At 41.8% G+C, this 19,683-nt stretch overlaps 1 protein-coding gene across 4 annotated transcripts in view; it reads left to right on the top strand.

The window, feature by feature from the left end:
- Window positions 1-19,683, top strand: part of ANXA4 (annexin A4) — a 75,305-nt gene that overhangs the window by 8,326 nt on the left and 47,296 nt on the right. The window lies entirely within an intron of this gene.

Below are 19,683 nucleotides of genomic sequence, written 5' to 3'. Positions count from 1 at the left end.
ACAGAATGATGGTTTGCAGAGTCTGGGGTAAGGGAGAAATGATGAGTTATTATTTAATGAGTAGGAAGTTTCTATGTGGGATGATGGAGAAGTTCTGGGAATGGATAGTGGTAATGGTGTACAACGTTGTGAATGTAATCAATGCCACTGAATTTTGAAGTAAGTAGAATAAAACATAGAAAATAGGAATAAAATAAAGCAAATATTATAGCAATGGGGAAGAGATACTCTTAACTATTAAAAACTATTAAAATGGTAAGTTTTGTCATTTTTTTTAACCACAGTTTTTTTGAAAAAATATCCTGCTTCTGTTACTGTTCTCCCAGTGGTATCTTGGGGAATTCTTGTATCAACCCATCAGAGTGCATGCTCTGTCACTCAGTCATGTCCAACTCTGCAACTCCTTGGACTGTAGCCTGCCAGGTTCCTCTGTCCATGGGATTTTCCAGGCAAGAATACTAGAGTGGGTTGCCATTTCCTCCTCCTGGGGATCTTCCCAACTCAGGGGTTGAACCCACATCTCCTGCATCTCATGGTTTGGCAGATGGATTCTTTACCACTGAGCCACGTGGGAAATCCATCAGAAATGACTGTTAAATGTTCAGGGTTTTTTCAAACTAATTGTTAAATATAGCCATTATTTAGCCACTATATATTATATATATAGCCATTAAATGAATTATATTAAGGTAGAAATATTTATCAGTAAATTATATTGAAAACACTCCATCACTTTCTAATTATTTTACCACCTTTTACTGTTACATATGTTCTTGAAGTTCTTTACATCTCTTGTGTCTGTATGGTGGAAATACTATATAATGGCATACCATTGTCTACTGATTACCAACTCTAAGTTCAGTGACACCACATAAGTAACTTGAATCATGTTGAAAATATTTACACCAAAGAAATGGCTACAGATCAGGGTTTTCTTTCCTTGGCGAGCCAGCTGTTAAGTTTATCAGCACACCCCTGGTCTTATTATGGCTCATTAGTGAGGCAGGGTTGCAGTAAGCTTGCAGGAATAAAGCACCAGCTACTTAGGATCTTCCTTAAACTGAATTCTAGCTCTTTCCAAATAGCCTTGTCATTGGCTGTTTTCCCCAGGCCCAAAACAGAAGATGTTGTGGCTAAGTTTAGTGGGTGGGACGCAAAATGAGTCATATAGTAAGAGAGTTGCTTTAACCTCCTGGGCAAGAGTTTCCTCAACTGGAACATGGAAGGGGTGGGAGAAAAACTGGCAGAAAGAAAATGAAGTGATTATTCTAACAGTGGGAAAGAGCTACTTAAAAAAAATTTTTTTTATTATAAACTTTTCCCAACATACACCCAAAGTGGCAGAATAGTAAAAGGAAACCTCATGTACCTATTCATCATCCAGCCCAACGATTACAACATTTCATCAAAAAAGAGACTTTTCTAACCATTGAGGTAATAAGAAGGAATACAAAGGAAAAGATGGATAGGTATGATTTAAAAATTTTCTCCCAAAGTTTGCCTCTACTAAAAGGAAAATATGAAATTGGAAAAATGCATAATAATAAATTCTGGGTATAAAAGATGAAGTTCTATAATATGTGCATAATTCCTAGAAATGTGTTAGTAAAGCATCAGGATCCCTAAAATGGGCAAAACATGCAAGCAGATAATTCACAAAAAAGTGTATAAGTAGAAAAAGAGACAATTCAGTGTTAAACAGGTATAGCAAATGAACGTGTTTTGGCTGGCTGAGAATTGGATATCCTTGTAAATTTGGAGGACAACAGGAAATATTCATAATTATCCAGGTATTGGTATCACAAGGAATAAATAGGTCAAAAAAAGAACAAAATCTACAAAGCTAATTATAAAGATTTTAGTCATATCATAAAAAAACCTGAATAACCAAATAGTAGGGACATTGAATAAGTTATAATGTATCAATACGATGGAAGAATATAAATTTAATAAAATAATAAATATGATTGTGTAGAATTAGGAAAATTAAGAGGAGAGAGCAGAACATAAAGTGATATACATACTGTGATTACAACTGCTGAAAGATTGGAACACACAAAAAGTGAAAGTAGATGGTATGTTTACACTTTTAAAATGGCCTCTTCAGTGCTTAGATTTGATTTAATAATTTACAAAATAAAATGAAAGGGGGAAATAGATGTGATTGCTAAAGGCCTTATACTCTCTAAAATCCTATGAAAGTTGATCTTTTTCTTTTGTAGGAAAGAGCCATAATTTTCAGCACTGCAGTGAAACATTCTGCCTGTTCCCACATGCTTGCTGGGTTTAGGAAACAAGTTTATCAGATCAGGCAGGCAACTTAAACAATAACAACTGGAGGGAAAGAGAGGTTGATAGTGACAAATAAAATTAATGCCAACTATCCCAAATCCACATTTCATTTTTACAACCAAAAAGTCCTGAGGTTGCTAAAACAGAAATAAACCAAATAATAAATTTTCTGCTGTATACATTTTATTAAAAAGTAAAGTTGTTTTTTTTTTAAGCTAACCAGTATTTTCTATTTTCTATGGTCTCTCGAGGCGTTAATATTAAATTTTTCATGATCTCTGCAGATGCTTCATTTCTTTTAGAAGGACTCCTGCTGGAGGGGGGAATAGTTGAAACCAAACAGTAGTGACAAGAATACTATTTAAATATTTGGTAAACCTTCTTATATTAGATTTGGTAAGCCCTCTTAAATACACATAAGCATTTTAAAAATCAAATCTCTTTTTATTTGGGAAGGAGGAAAAGGGTGATTGTAGAAAATTAACCTTGGCCTTGATGTTCTGAATACAGAATATTTAAGCCAAAATCTTCAGTCTCAGAGAATTTCTTATGTTATGTTATGCTAATCATTTTTCTCCTCCTATTTGGAATCCTGTTCTTCCGTCAAATATTGAGGATGCCCAATGGTTCCCTAAATGTTTCTTCTGAATAATTAAGTGAATTATTTTCAGGGATAAGCTTTGCCTTTACACATTCCAAGGCAATCGTTCTTTTGTCATAGACCCATACTGTGTTTTTCTTTCTTTTTTTAAAAAAATGGGGGAAATGAAGTCACCAAGAAGATAAATAATTTTCTTGATGAGATTTAAAAGAGATATCTGAGATAATTATTCATATAAAGTATTTAGAACAATGTCTGCCACAATACAATATATGCTCAACAGTAGCTATTATAATTATTATTAACCTTAAAAAGGAACGGATGTGTCAGTTGAATTGAGGTGCATGAACCCAGAGCCTCTTATACAGAGTCAAGTAAGTCAAGAAAGAGTAAAATAAGTATCCTATATTAACACACATGTATATGGAATCTAGGAAAATGGTACTAATGAACCTATTTGCAGGGCAGGAATAGAGACACAGACGTAGAGAACAAACTTGCAGACACAACAGGGGAAGGAGAGGGTTGGTTGAATGGAGAGGGTAGCATTGACATATATACACTAGCATGTGTAAACTGGAGAGCTAGTGGGAAGTTGCTGTAAATCACAGAGCCCAGCCTGCAGCTCTGTGACCACCTAGAGGGGCTAGATGGTGGGGAGGGAGAGGGGGAGTGAGGCTCAAAAGGGAGGGGATGTATATATACATACACTTATGGCTGATTTGCACTGTTGTGCGGCAGAAACCAGTACAACTTTGTAAAGCAGTTAGCCTCCAATTTAAAGAAGAAATTTAAAAATTAGTATTACCCAAGATATGTGTAGATCAGTGCTATGTGATAGAAATATAAAGTGAGCCACAAATGTAAGTTTGAATTATCTAGTAGTGCAGTAGCACATTTTAAAAAATAAAAATGAGACAGGTGAAATGAATAATATCAATTATCCTACCCAGTAGATCCAAAGTACTGGGTTGGAGAGAAAGTCCGTTTGAGTTTTTCTATAAGATGGTACCGATTAAAACTGTACCTGTCCGGATCGCCAGTCCAGGTTCAATGCATGAGACAGGGTGCTCAGGGCTGCTGCACTGGGATGACCCAGAGGGATGGGATGGGGAAGGAGGTAGGAAGGGGGGTTCAGGATGGGGAACAAATGTATACCCGTGGCGGATCCATGACAATGCATGGCAGAACCACTACAATATTGTAAAGTAATTAGCCTCCAATTAAAATAAATAAATTTATATTAAAAAAAAAACTGTAGCCGTCCAGTTAATTCACTAACTTGTATATGCAATTGAATCTCTTTGCTTACTGTTATCAATCACAGTGCTTCTGCCTTTTCACTCAATTCCACATCAGTAAGCCACCTTTTAAAAATTTTTAAAATGTCCATGGTTATTTTTTCATACTAGAAAATGTTATAATTAAATATTTAAATGTAATTATGAATTACAATTTATATAGGTATCACTGTAATTCATGCTGTCTGTAGAACATATTCAAATAAACACATTCAAAATATTGCATTAATGCATAGATGATATCAGTGAATCAATATGTTGACAGCAAGTGGATTGGTGCTGTGATTCGGTATAATACTAGAAAAGATGCAATGTGGCTGACAAGCACACCGTACAATGTAACAGTTAAAGTGAGTCGTGGCCCCACCAAAAAATGCTGCTTTCCTGTGTTACGAAAAAATATTGTATACTGCTTCAATTTTAAATTGAATTGAAATTAAAATTGAGTTATTTTCTCTGCTGCACTAGCTGCATTCCAGTTACTCAGTAACTGCTTGGTGGCTTGTGGCTACCGTGTTGCACAACACAGGTTCAGACTGTGTCTGTCAAAGGAAAGGTGGACAGAACACCTTAGTCCTTCTTGTGTTGGCATCAGCTTTAAGCAGGAGAGAAATTTGTTTGCACGGTACTCAGTCCGATTCCTGTTTCTAACTGGTTTTCCCCATTTCTCTCTGCCTCTCTGAGGTGGCATCTTTTCCTATCCCCAATGTCTGGTTCTTTGATACATAAAGGATGCCTTTCCACCAGGATTCTTTGCTTTGGTCACCTTTCCCTGTATCTACTCTGCTTCGTGTCTGGCTTGGGGAATTAGTAGAGTCAGTAAAGGGTCCCCCTCACAGCTCCTCAGCTCAAGTGGGTGGGTGGGCTGGGGTTTTCTGGGGGGATTCCCCACTGAGCTGATGGAGACACGTCATTCAGCTCCTTACTATCCCCCTTTCTGGCTCTTTCTGTGTGTCTCTTACACACATGTTTACGCCATCTGCCTCTAGTTAGTTTTGGTTCCTTTCAGCTTCCAATCTTGTCTTATGTCAGTCCTAGGCCTTTGGATTTTGTCACGAGTGTCTTCCATGGCCCTCCTTTGCCTTCGTGAGGTTTTTCATGAAAAAAAAAAAACAAAAAACAACAAAGAACCAGGAGAGGCTGCATCAGAAATAGCAAGTTCCCTATGTGAATCAGACATCCACCATGGAAGAATTCTAACAGTTCTGTTTTTGTATTCTTTGGCCAAAGTCAGCTTGAATGCTGGAAAGATTTGAAAATAGATCCCTGCTCTGGTCCACGGAAGGAGTGGCTGATCCAGGGGGAGAGAGAGTCGCCCACAGAGCTAGATCTCCAGTATTTACAGGGCATGGGCAGTGCCAGAAGAAAACGTGCCATTTTAAGAGAGCCTTGTTTCTTCTCCAGCTGATTCCAGATTGCCAGGGTCAAAGCGGTGTAAATCTGTGAAGAAAACCCAGCTGCTTTTCCTGCTCATTTGGGAAGAGAGTTTTCTTCCCTTGTGGCAAACGAAAGTGGTAGTGTCGGAGAAGGCAATGGCACCCCACTCCAGTACTCTTGCCTGGAAAATCCCATGGATGGAAGAGCCTGGTAGGCTGCAGTCCATGGGGTCGCTAAGAGTCGGACACGACTGAGCGACTTCCCTTTCACTTTTCACTGAAAAGTGCATTGGAGAAGGAAATGGCAACCCACTCCAGTGTTCTTGCCTGGAGAATCCCAGGGACGGGGGAGCCTGGTAGGCTACTGTCTATGCGGTCGCACAGAGTCGGACACGACTGAAGTGACTTAGCATAGTGTTGGTGAGGAAAAGCCTGGGCTGTGTGTAATAACTCTTTTCCTGCTGCTGCTGCTAAGCCATTTCCTCCTCCAATGCGTGAAGTGGAAAGTGAAAGTGAAGTTGCTCAGTCGTGTCCGACTCTTAGCGACCCCATGGACTGCAGCCTACCAGGCTCCTCCGTCCATGGGATTTTCCAGGCAAGAGTGCTGGAGTGGGGTGCCATTGCCTTCTCCAACTCTTTTCCTACCTGTAGGCAAATAAAACCTAACAGGACAATAGGAAGCCTGGCCACTCACCGCCTCTTTGCCGGTCACTCCCCTCTGGGACTTGAGTTTCTCATTCAGGTCCTGTCTGTCTCCTCCTTCCAGCCTCACAAGAATTCTGTAAGGAAAGATGGAGTGGACTTTAGTTTCTCTGGGACAGATTATAAAAGAAAGACCAAATGTTAGATTGAGGATTCCTTTTTCTGATGAGGTGCTCTTCTTCTTTACCCCTGAGACCTATTATGGCTGAGACGAGAGAGAAGATCAGGAGTACTGGTCTGCCCTGGAACTGGGGTCTCAGGATATGGTGGCCTATAGTTTATGATTCATAAGGAGGGATCTGGGTGACCTGGATGCAGGTGGACATACAGCCTTGGAATTGGGGATCTCAGAATATGGTGGCCTGTAGTTTGTGATTCATAAGGAGGGATCCAGGTGACCTGGGTGCAGATGGACATACAGAAACTCTAGTGGTAAAAGAGACAAAAACTGGAGATCAACACCAGTAGCTTATGATCATCTGGTTGGGGTTCCTATGTGAACAGTTAGTGCGATTCCTGTCTTAGAGGCTTACTTGCCCAGAATAATTTACTTACGGTATTTTTGAAGGAGGAAAATGGAATTAAGTGACCTTTCACGTTTCTTTGAGGGCCTCTGATTTTAAAGTAACTTGCGAAATGGAGTGGGAAAAACAGTGTAACCTGTGGCAAAGCTTAACTATGCTGGACAGGTTTTTCTCTTTGCATAGCTGTTATCCCTGAGGAGACGTGGCTTTACCCATGATGCTTTGCAGAAGCTGTATGGATTTTTGGATTCCACTGAGTTGGATTTTGCCTCTGAGAGGACGTTGCTAAAGGAAGACACACAGTGGCAGGCTTTACCTGAGAGGCCACCCTCAGCCTGCAAAGCTGTATACCTGTGTATTATCTATCATATACTTTTGGCTGTAGACATATTTATTATTGTATTGAAGTATTAATTACATATGATAAAATGCACAGATCTTAAGTGCTTAGTTCAGTGAGGTGTTTTTTCTTAAGGGGTTCACTTTTAAAAATTGCTTCTTTTTATTTTATTTTTAAAATTTTCTTTCTCTTTGTTGTTTGTTGTTGTCGTTTAGTCACTAAGTCATGTCCAACTCTTTCGCAACCCCATGGACTGTAGCCTCCCAGGCTCCTCTGTCCATGGGATTTCCCAGCCAAGAATACCGTAAAAATTATTTTTAAAAATTGTGGTAAAATACACATAAGAAAAAGCTTACCATTTTAACTATTTCTAAGTATTCAGTTGGGTAGTGTAAATATAGTTACATTGTTTTGCAACCATCAGTACCACGCTTTTCATCTTGTGGAACTGAAATTCTATACCTGCTAGACTGTAATTCCTTCTCACCCCTTCTTCGACCTCCGGCACTACCATCCTACATGAGTTTGACTACTCTAAGTTCTCAATATAAGTGGAATCATATTGTAGTGATCTTTTTGTGTCTGGCTATTTCACTTAGCATAATGTCCTCAAAGTCCATGTCAAATTTCTTTTCAAGGCTGAATAATACTCTGTTGTATGTACCACATTTTGTTTATGCATTCATTTATCAGTTGACACATGGGTTGCTTCCATCTTTTGGTTTGTTTGAATAATCCTGCTGTGAACGTGAGTGTACAAATATTGAGTCCCTGCTTTCAATTTTTTGGAAAGACTATGTATATTAATATGTATGTATCTCCTGGGGAGATGGCAATGGCACCCCACTCCAGCACTCTTGCCTGGAAAATCCCATGGATGGAGGAGCCTGGTGGGCTGCAGTCCATGGGGTCGCTAAGAGTCGGACGTGACTGAGTGACTTCACTTTTCACTTTCATGCATTGGAGAAGGAAATGGCAACCCACTCCAGTGTTCTTTCCTGGAGAATCCCAGGGCCAGGGGAGCCTGGTGGGCTGCCGTCTATGGGGTCGCACAGAGTTGGACACGACTGAAGCGACTTAGCAGCATGTATCTCCAGATTGTATATACCTGGAATATATACCCATAAATGAAACTGGGGATCACATAGTAATTATTATATTTTTAACTTTTGAAGGAAGTACCATGCTGCTTTCTATAGTGGCTATACTATTTTACACTCCTACCAGCAGTACACAAGGGATCCAATTTCTCCACAACATCACTGACACTTGTTATTTTCTGATTTGTTTTGTTTTGATACTAGCCATCCTATTGGGTGTGAAGTGAGTTCAATATATTTTGACAAAGTGTACAGTTGGGTACCACTGCCTCAATCAAGATAAGAAACATTTCAGTCACACCCTAAAGTTCCTTCCCTCACACTCCTGTGCAGGTAGGCCCCTCACCTCACACTACTCCCAATCCCTGACCCTAGGCAACCACTTTTGTGCTTTCTGGCATTATACATTAGCTTGGTTTTTTTCGGCTTCATTCACTCAGAATAATGTTTTAGAGATTCACTCGTCTTATCACTGTATCAGTCGTTTGCTGAAAAGTACTCCATTGCATGAATATTCTGCAATCTGTCCATTTATCTGTTGATGGGCATTTGAGTTGTCTCCGGTTGCAGCAGTCAGTGTGAGTATGGTTCATGTGAACACTCTTGCCCATGTTTTCTTATGGATATGGGTTTTCACTTATCTTAGGTAAATAAGATGGAATTGCTGAGTCAAAAGGAAGATTCATGTTTAACCTTAATAGAAACTGCCAAATAGTTCTCTCAAGTTTACAGTGTTTGAAAGTTTCAGTTGCTCTACCTATTCTCTAACATTTCTTTATTTATTTTTAAATTTATTTTTCACTGTGCTGGGTCTTTGTGGTGCGTGGGCATTTCTGTAGTTGGGGTGCACAAGTTTGGTTGCCCCACGGCATGTGGAGTCGTACACAGGGATCAAACCTGCGTCTCCTACATTGGAAGGCGGATTCATAACCACAGGACCACCAGGGAAGTCCCTCTCTAACATTTAATAGTGTCCTCTTTTTGTTTCTTCCCTTTTTTAAAAAAAACCATTTTAAGGGATGTGAATGGTATCTTATTTTGCTTTTAATTTGTGTTTTCTGCATAACCAGTAATGAGCACCTTTTCATATACTTACTGATCATTCGTATGTTTTCTTTTGTGAAGTGTCTTAAGTCTTTCGCCCATTTAAGAACTTGCTGTGTTCATCTTTGTGTTATGACTTTTAGTTCTTTATATATTCTCAGCTCAAGTCCTTTATCAGATATACATGCTGTGAATATTTTCCCCCAATCTATGGCTTTTCTTTTAGTGAGAATAAAAAAGTTGATTTTCTTTTAGTGAGAATAAAAGACACTTTTCTGGGGCTTCCCTGGTGGCTCAGCCGGTAAAGCGTCTCCCTGCAATACAGGAGACCCGGGTTCGATTCCTGGGTCGGGAAAATAATGTCTTTTACTGAGCAAATCTTTTTAATTTTGATGAATCTTACTTATATTGACTTTTATAGCTTGTGCTATTTTGTGTCCTAAGAAATCTCTGCTTACCTTAAGGTTTCAAGATAGAGAATATATTTTCCTCTGTGGTTAGAAAGTAAACCCCAGAGGGACTGCAGTAATTGAATCTATGCTAATGCTTCCTTAGAGAATACCAGGGGGCTCAGAAACAAGGCAAGAGGAGGAGACCCCCTGGGGAAGAGGGCCCTTCTTGAAGACTAGGCCTTCTGGAAGCCGGAGGAGCCAAGGCAGTTAACATAGTCCTATGGCTGCAGGAGCAGCCAGTTCAGTTAAAGTCAACAGGCATTTCTTACAGCCCCACTATGTGCAAGACACTGCTAAGAATTAAGAGCAGGAAACTAGGGGCCCAGGATGGGAGTCTGGTGAGCAGATTCCAGGGAAGATGCTGTCTTAGAATTCAGACAACTCTGAAAACAATGATGATGTCGGAGGACAGACACACAGAGGACCCCATCAACTTGGTGGCCAAAAGGATCTTAAGGGAAATCTGGTTTGAAAGGTTGTAGATGTGAAAGCCTGAACTCTGTACACCACAGATATTTTTAATATGGGTGGAGTTGGTAACCCACCCCTAAAACAGCTCATTAAACTGGTATGTTGGAATATGTGTATGTGGTGGATAAAGGTTACTCAGAGAGAATAGTAATAAAAAGAATAGCTAACATTTGTTGAGTACAAAATATGTATGAGATTCTAAGTACTTGATATGATGCAATAACTTGATTCATCTTTGCCACAACCCTTCCTATGAAGTTACTATTATTATGAATTCCATGTTATCAATGAGGAAATTCATCGAAGTACAGAGAGATTATAACTTACTCCAAATCATACAGTGAGGAAGTATGTGTGGGAGAGTTATAAACCCAAGTGGTTGGCGTCCAGGCTTCAGCATCTTGGTTACAGAGGAAAGATGGTGTCAAAGGAAGGATGGCTCCAAGGAAGGAGGAGGTCCTGTCTGAGATGGGCAGCTAGGGTGTGGCGTTGGCCACGCCACCCTCAGGTTTGGACCTTCCACTGCTGTTTCCTATTAGAGGGCGGCATGGATTTGCCCTCACTAGCGTGAACCTGTCCCTCCGTGCTACTAGCACTGCCAGACCTGGGTCAGGGAGGGAATCTGCCAGAGTCCAGCTCCAGCAGCCAGGGATTCAACCTGAAGGGGTGAGCAGCGTCGACGAGAGAAACTGAGGCAGCCTCTCATTTTACTTGGACTGCCTGTTTATTTCAAGCTTAGGATTCTCTTTTATACTTTTACAAAAGCAGTAGGTCAGAGGTTTGATATTTTTAGTTCTCATGGACCCAGATTTATTTTTCTCCAAAAATCATTGTTGCCTCTCAAAAGGAGTTCCTTCCTCAGCAATTTTCTTATCTACTTTTTCTCATGTGTCCTTGTGAATACACTGTAACTCATGCTAATGTCTGGGCTGCATACCGCATTCCTCAGTTTAATTCTTATCTTTCTAAGTCCTGTTTGCCCCTAGTATCCTAAGCTCACCATTTCTTAGAAAGGGCTTCTAGCTAATAATATCTCTAAAGTCCCTAATTTCTATAAGCTATAGTAGAATATGCTAACATTACAGCACTCCTATATATTTAGCTTCTAACTATTTTAATTATTCCTAAACCCTAAATTCAGCAAACTCCTTTGCCATAAACACTTTTCTCACAAATGGGCTTCAGATAGCAATCCCTCCCATGGCGTCAAGTTGCGGCCTGTGTGCTCACCCTGGAACACTTTTTTGTAAAAGTCCTTGAACAAATGTCAGTGGTTAACTTTATGAATTATTCTTTGAGCACAGCTGCAGAAGGCTTTATGCCTTCTCGTGCTCCTCTCAAAAACAATAAGCACCTTAATATTCTCTTCAGTCAACTCAGCCGAGGAAAGGGAAAAACAAGTCAGAATCACAAAGCCTAACTCCTTCATTCCGGGTCCGTGCCTACGGATCAAAGAGAGGGGGTTTAGGGCCGTGCCTCCACTTTGTCAGTAATGCCTAACGTGGCTCCCGACAGGAATCCACACGTTATTATCACACGTGTTACCCAGAGGCAGGTCTACCACCTAACGTGTAGACAGGGCTGTTTCCCGTCTCCAGGGAGGGTGGGGCTGGGCACTGTCTGTAGCCTTCTCTACTCTTAACAATCGGACCATGATGGCAATGTGCTCTTTCTGGGGCAGGCGTTTCCACTCCATTTCTACTCCTGCTTTCTTTGTGTAGTTACAGCACAGCCCGGGAATTGCTTTCTCAGCTGTTTGCTAGACATTTTGATCTGAATTAGGGGAACATCAACTCTGAGAGATCAAAAGAATAGTTGTGTTTCAAGCCTGGAGGGGCGCTGCCTCTAATCGCGTAAGTAAACTGCCATCTGGGGCTTGAGCAAACATGTCAGAGCTGCGCCAAACCCTATGTTAGACTTTGAATGAAAGCCCGTACTGTTTTCGGTTCATAGCATAAGCTGGAAGAGTTATTCCTAGCAGCCCTTCTTTCTCTCCCTACTGGTGTACCCTGGACAGTCTAAACATTGCTGATGTTAGGATAAACATAATCAAACGGTTCCAGTATTTCTAGCCTTTGACTGTCTCCATGGCGTGATGCATCAGTCAGTCTCTGAAGAGGCAGCACCGAGGGTACTTTACAGTTGTGGGTGGAACTCATCCAACTGCGTACAGGCTGCTCGGCCCTGTCATGGAGGGGAGGGGCACAGAATGTGCCCGGATGGGGTTTGGATGGAAACACTGAGTACCTCGCAGCTGGAGATGACATGACTCTGGCCATGTGTTGGCTCCAAGAGACACTGTCACAGAGCCATGTTGCCTTGTTCTTCCACTGGAAAGGTTGGATGGCTGAACCAGGGCAGGGGCATGTGGGGTTAGAAACATGCTCTTTAAAGAGCCACCACTCTTGATTGGGTGCTGTCTGCCAAAGTGGGGTCCAGTGTTCAGCAGATAGGTCCGGGAGGAGTGTTTTTGTTGTTGTTTTGTTTTTTCCATCCAGCTTGTTAAAGATACAAAGAAAAAGAAAGCATTTAGCTCAGCAAAAGATGTGACAATTTGAAGTTTTGATTCCATTGTTACTCCTAAAAGCTTCTATCACGGACACCTGCCTTAGTGTATAATTATACACGTGTGTAAAGACACATGCATTTAGCATGGTATAGCATGAAGATCTGGAGAAGGCAATGGTATCCTACTCCAGTACTCTTGCCTGGAAAATCCCATGGACGGAGGAGCCTGGTAGGCTGCAGTCCATGAAGTCGCTAAGAGTTGGACACGACTGAGCGACTTCACTTTCACTTTTCACTTCATGCATTGGAGAAGGAAATGGCAACCCACTCCAGTGTTCTTGCCTGGAGAATCCCAGGGCCGGGGGAGCCTGGTGGGCTGCCGTCTCTGGGGTCGCACAGAGTCGGACACGACTGAAGTGACTTAGCAGCAGTAGCAGCAGCAGCATGAAGGTCTCTAGAGTAATGGCTATGACTGAAAACATAGCTCCTACCACCTACTACATGAGTGACTTTGGGCATTATGCTTAACTTTTCTCAAATTTAAGTTATCCTGCCCAATTCACTGGACAGTGAGAAGAGGAAGCAATATAGTGTTGATAAATCACCTATGTGCTTAGTCGTTCAGTCATGACCGACTCTTTGCGACCCCATGGACTGTAGCATGCCAGGCTCCTCTGTGCGTGGTGATTCTCCAGGCAAGAATACTGGAGTGGGTTGCCATGCCATCCTCCAGGGGAATCTTCCCAATCCAGAGATCGAACCCAGGTCTCCCACATTGCAGGCAGATTTGCAGGCAGATTCTTTACTATCTAAGCCACCAGGGAAGCCCATGATAAAGCACCTAAACACTCAATGTAACTAGATGGTCAGTAAATACTTATTTAAAAATAAAGCCCATTTAACTCCAGCACACCTAACATGGAATACAAGGCCAGCTTTCCTGATGCTGAGCCACTGAGCAGTGACAGAGGCTACCCCTTGGAGGAGTGAGCCCCATGACCAGAAGGAGGAGACCAAAGGCTGGAGATGAATGTTCAGAAAGGGTGTAGAGTCCTTGCAACGGGAAGGATGTTCAGCAGAGTTCTTGCCAACCACTACCAGAATTTTTTTCTGTTAGGCTACTCTTGAACAGACAAGGCATGGGGTAATTTTCGAGATGAAGGTGACAAATGGAGAGATTAAGGTTGCCTTTTAGCACCTAGAATGGTACCTGGCCTGGGGCAGGCATTCAGATCACGACTGTTGAATGACTGAGATGAAACCTCAGTGAAACTATCCTGTTAGTTCCATGATTGCGAGTAGTGTTAGCAGTGCATCGCTTCTTGTTTCTATGCTAATTAGCCTTCGAGGAGGAGGGGAATCCAAACAATTTGTCTGCAATTAAAAGGCAAAATAATTTAAAAACACCTCCACCATCAAAAAGCCAGCCGACCAGAATTCCAAAGATCTCTAGTCGACAGGTGGCCCTTGGAGTCACTCGGAGAATGAGAGAAAATTACTTAAGAAAATTGGAAACTTTATACTATGAAAACTGAAAACAGTATCCAGAGAAATATTTATAAAATTTATTAGAATATGCATTGATTTGTGCCTGGGGAAACTGAGGTATTAATGTGAAGTAGAAAGATGTTTAGGAGGGCAGATGGTTAACTAAGAGCACAGGGCCCAGCCAGCTCTCCCAGCAATCATTAAGGCCTTCTCATTACTCTCTGTATTTTTCTAATCTTATCTCTTAATACAATATAGAACTCGCCATAAACAACTTTCATTATTGTATTATCCATCTGGTTTGTAGAGTGGAGATAATGTCAGGACTCCAAAGGTTAGGTAGATTAAGGTCATGTAGAGGAGTGTTTAATACATGTGCTTCCTTCCTTCTCCCTGCCTTTTGGACAAAGGAGTCATTGGAGTAGAAAACTTGAATAGACTTGGGCATGATGTGGGAACGAATGGTAGAGAAAGAGTGGGGATGTTTTAAATTATATGTAAAATGTGTTTTTTAATTATTTGTGGATTGAAATTATTATTACTGTTCCAACAGTGCTGTGAATAAGTGGCTAAAATTTGGACAAAAGACTGTTAATAAGTTACTTGCCAGATGGTGGGTTGAAAGAGATTCTTCTCTAAGAATTGCTTAGCAAGCAAGTCTTCAACTTTGCCTTCGCTTAGCCTACACACTTTGCTTGGATTAAATGTTTAAAAATAAAAAACCCCATCCAGGGAACAAAATTTCCTTTAACTTTAGAAGAATCAAAGATCCAAGGAAGAAGAGTTGCTTTCATGTTCCTATTTCATAGACAGTTTTGAAAAGCCTTTAGTGCCTGGGTGGGGCCCAGTTGCACTCTCCACAAGTCCAGAGACTAAAAGTTTAAATTTGTCATCCTCTGGGATTTAAAGTGAAACCATGTACCAAAGAAAAATGGTGAATGAGTCACTCACATGTGATCTTCCAGGGAGGAGAAGGATTCAGTATAAGAATGTGTCACAAGGCCATCAGACCCCTTCACAGTGAAGGGTAAGTTCTGGTCTTGGGTCAGTGTTGTGCATCTGAACAGAGAACAACTGCCAAGTTATGCTGGGGTCTCAAAGGAAGCATCTGGTCACAGGGTGAATTCACCATGGTGTCGCGTCTGGAAAGACCAGAGAAATTGTATTTGTTAGCACATCAAGAAGGGGTTCATCTCTTAGGGACAGGTTCATATTTATAGGCTTATCACTCATAGGCACTTACATGCTTGCACACATGGTTAATTTATTTATTTATGTTGAGAAATATAACTGTTACTTAGGAAAAAATCCATATACTGCAGTACTTTGTAGAGAGGTCCACATGGGAAGCCAAACCCCAAGGTTCCTTGGCAATCAAGGAATCAGAGGAAGAGTTTTAGATGGATAGAAGTCATCTTCACAGTGGGGAAATATCTGACGCCTAGAACATTGATCCTGGGGCCAAGCCAGCCTTTCTTGAGGACAGGCTTTCGATAAACATTTTAGAGTAAACCTCGGTGATGGTTTTGGGTTGAGCTTGCTGTTGGACAGAATTTTTCCTTAAATATGTCTAACAGCTTTTGGCCAGCTGGCTTCATCTTGGGAGCCATTCTTCCTCCTTAGATGAGTTTGCATATCGTTGTTTTGATGATTATTTACTGATTTTACTAGTCAATCTCATTTGCCTGCTGTCCAAAGTCTGGGTGGGTGGGGAGGAATGTATCACACTGCTGTCTGCATGGCCTCCTGCAGTATTACCAGGAGTGGGCCTTGTTCATGCATCTGCAGTCTGCTGTAAGGACTTAAGAAACTTCATGCTTGAGTCAGCACTGGGTTGCCAATTTCTGGCAGTGATATAATAGGGCAGTATGTGGACTAGTATAATAGTTGTCCTTCTGAACATCCTATAGAAAAACAATAGGGTGTGTTCCTGACATACCTAATTTTTCTTTATGAATTCATTGTAAATTATTTCTGAAAGTACATGTAATCTTAACCTGAAACAGATTGAATTTATTTATAGCTTAAGGCTTCCCAGGTGGCTCAGTGGTAAAGATTCCACCTGCCGAGCAGGAGGCATGGATGGGTTCAATCCCTGGGTTGGGAAACCCACTGCAGTATTCTTGCCTGGAAAATTCCATGGACAGAAAAGCCTGGTGGGTTATAGGCCATGGGGTTGCAGAGTCGGACACGACTTAGTGGCTAAACAACAATTTACAGCATATTACTCCCTTATGCAAAGGAATATGTATTCCCTTGGGATAAGTCTCTTATGTTGAGTTACCAGCTTTCAGTTGCTCTAAAACTATGTCCTAAAATCCTCGAGAGCCCTGTCCTGAGCCTTAGGTGTCTGTTTCTCTCTGTTTAGTTGCTCAGTCGTGTCCAACTCTTTACGACCCCATAGACTATAGCCTGCTAGGCTTCTCTATCCATGGGATTTTTCAGGCAAGAATTAGAGTGGGTTGCCATTTCCTCCTCCAGGGGATATTCCTGGCCCAGGGATCAAACCCACGTCTCCAGTGTCTCATGCATTGCAGGCAGATTCTTTTCCACTGAGCCATCGGGGAAGCCCTAGGTGAGGAGTTCACATATTACAAAGAAGATGCAGGTTCCCACCCACATATTGGTTTTGTAAAAGACATCTCAAACATATGGTCTCTTCAGGCTTCATCTTTCCATCTTGAAGAGTCCTGATGCTTTTAAGGTCGTTTGAGCTATGCCCCAAACTGAATGTGTCTGCATTTCCCAGATGTAAAGTTTGAGGCACAGTTGCTAATAATTTGCCCCTCCCCTGACCCTTGAGCTGCAAAAGGAGCTTATAGAACCTCAAAGTTGTATACAACAACAGAGTCTGGGTCACTGTGAACTTGGTCATACTGATCAGCTTATGGTATTGTAGGCTGGCCCTCAGAGAGAGAGAGCAAAAGAATCAAGGAGGCTGAGGCAGAAAAGGTTCTTTAGAGTAGTTGTCCCCAACCTCTTTGGCACCAGGGACTGGTTTCATGGAAGACAGTTTTTCCATGGACTGGAAGCGGGGGGGCGGGTGGCAATGGTTTTGGGATGATTCCAGGACATTACATTTAGTGTTTGTTTTATTTCTATTATTATATCAGCTCCACCTCGGATCATCAGGCACTAGATCCCAGAGGTTGGGGGTCCCTTGCTATAAGAATCCTTGGCTCTATACGTGGACATGTGGGCGAGCTTTTACAGATGGAAAAGGGCCTTTCATCTTCTGGGGGCTGATGGTTCTGTGGAATTGAGAAGAGGCCTACAGCAATTCTGTGTTGCGGGACGGATGTGTTCAATTCCTTCCCTATGCTATGCTAAGTCGCTTCAGTCATGTCTGACTCTGTGTGACCCCATAGATGGCAGCCCACCAGGCTCCCCCATCCCTGGGATTCTCCAGGCAAGAACACTGGAGTGGGTTGCCATTTCCTTCTCCAATGCATGAAAGTGAAAAGTGAAAGGGAAGTCGCTCAGTCATGTCTGACTCTTGGCGACCCCATGGACTGCAGCCTACCAGGCTCCTCCGTCCATGGGATTTTCCAGGCAAGAGTACTGGAGTGGGGTGCCATTGCCTTCTCCAATTCCTTCCCTACTCCTGCCTAATTATTGAGGTGCCAGGTACTGTGCTAGTCAGCATTTGTGTGGGTTCACTTTACACGTATTATCTGCTATCTAATCAAAGAATCAAAGGGTGCCATTGACTGCATTCGTTTCTAAAATCTATTTAGAAACTCAGTTGATACTAGTAAATAATAAGTACACAACAGCTGTTTTTATATAAATGGACTTACTCTGTGTGCTGTCCAAGTTTTAAAATACATTGTCTGGCTAAAAGCACCCTGTGTTCAAATGTGACACAGCTTCTTCCTGTGGTAAAATATTTCTAGCTCACTGAATAATGACTCTCAGTATTTCCAGAAGGCTTTGCTCAAACCACCACTGAAATCTGAATTTTATAGAATGTTTGTGTGTCATGAAATACAATTCCTTTGATTTTTGGTCGACTGTTGAAAATGTTAAAAATGTTTCTCGCTGATAGACTGTTTAAAATTAGAATGTGGCCCCTGAGCTGAAGTTTGTTGATCCCTGTTCTGTACCATTATCCTATTGTATTTTCATCTTACTGGTATCAAATTGTCTTATGTAGTCATCTCTTTATTTGTTGTCAGTCTTTCCTGAAACAAGGTAAGCTCCTTGAAGGCAGGTTCCTTGTCTTATTCACCATATTATCTCTATCAATGAAAACAATGACTGAGATATAGAGGTGTGTTACGAATATTTAGTGATTGAATGTATAAATTCAGATAATTCAGGAGCCACTAATTCCAGTAACGTCTTCCTTCCAAAAAAGTCATGTGTAAATCCTATCCCAGGGTCCACATCTGCCCAGATCTTTGCCTTTTTTAGTACAGATCTTTGTTCCTGTACTATTAATAGTATCTCAAGCCTTCCTGACTCCTTGGCTTTGACTCTAGTTTACCCTCTAGTATAGTAACTTGCTAAAGTATGTTTTGTCTTACTTTATTTCTCTGCAAAACCCAACCCTTTCACTGTTTCTCCACTGCCTACATTATAAGTCAAACTCCTCAGATGGACAGGGCCCTTGATAATCAATTCTCTGCCTGCTTTTCCACCCATAACTCTGAGCCTTCCCTGGAAGGAGCCCTCTGCTCCAGCAGCCTCGCCCTGAAGCCACGGCTCATCCCCACCTCTTCACCTTTGCTCAGTCGGTGCCTCAGAGCCAGTTGACACTTCCCGCAGGAAGGGATTGACCCCCCAGGTCAAACGGGATAAGTCTGCAGTGAGTGATGGGAAACAAGGAAGTAGAAGCTGAGCCTCAGAAAGTGGAAGATGAAGAGTGCCTGTGGCCCAGCAGGACTCAGTTGGTGATAAAGTTGGCCAAGAAGGATGCAGTTACTCTGGGGGAGTGATAGAACAAGGCTCCGTGGCAGGATTGGGCTTCCCTGGTGGCCGAGCAGTAAAGAATCCACCTGCCAATGTAGGAGGTGTGTGTTCAATCCCTGCGTCAGGAAAATTCCCCTGGAGAAGAAAATGGCAAACCACTCCAGTATTCTTGCCTGGGAAATCCCATAGCCAGAGGAGCCTGGTGGGCTACAGTCCATGGCGTTGCAAAGAATCGGACACAACTTGGTGACTAAACAATAATAACCACCTGACAGGGTTATATCTAGGCCAGTGATTTTCAAACCGCTGTGCAGACGGATATTCTGGGAATCTTGTTAAAATGCAGATTCTTGCAGTAGGTCTGGAGTGGGGACCTGGGATTCTGCATTTTAAAGAGCTCATAGGCGATGCCCATGCTTCTGGTTCTGGGATAATTCTTTGAGTTCAAGGATCTCACTAAATGCTCAGAAAATGAGCCTTTTCTGTAGGACCTGAATGTGAAAACAGGAAGCCAGTGGGTCTGCCCCTCAGAGGCTCGTCTACAATAAAGACATTTTTTGCATTCTAAAT

The sequence above is a fragment of the Bos grunniens genome, chromosome 11 (genome assembly GCF_055505025.1).
Source record: "Bos grunniens cultivar Pamir isolate PY7600 chromosome 11, Bosgru_T2T1.0, whole genome shotgun sequence".
Lineage (NCBI taxonomy): Eukaryota > Metazoa > Chordata > Mammalia > Artiodactyla > Bovidae > Bos > Bos grunniens.
Note: the sequence above shows the minus strand (reverse complement) of the source record. Positions and strands in the feature narration are given on the sequence as shown.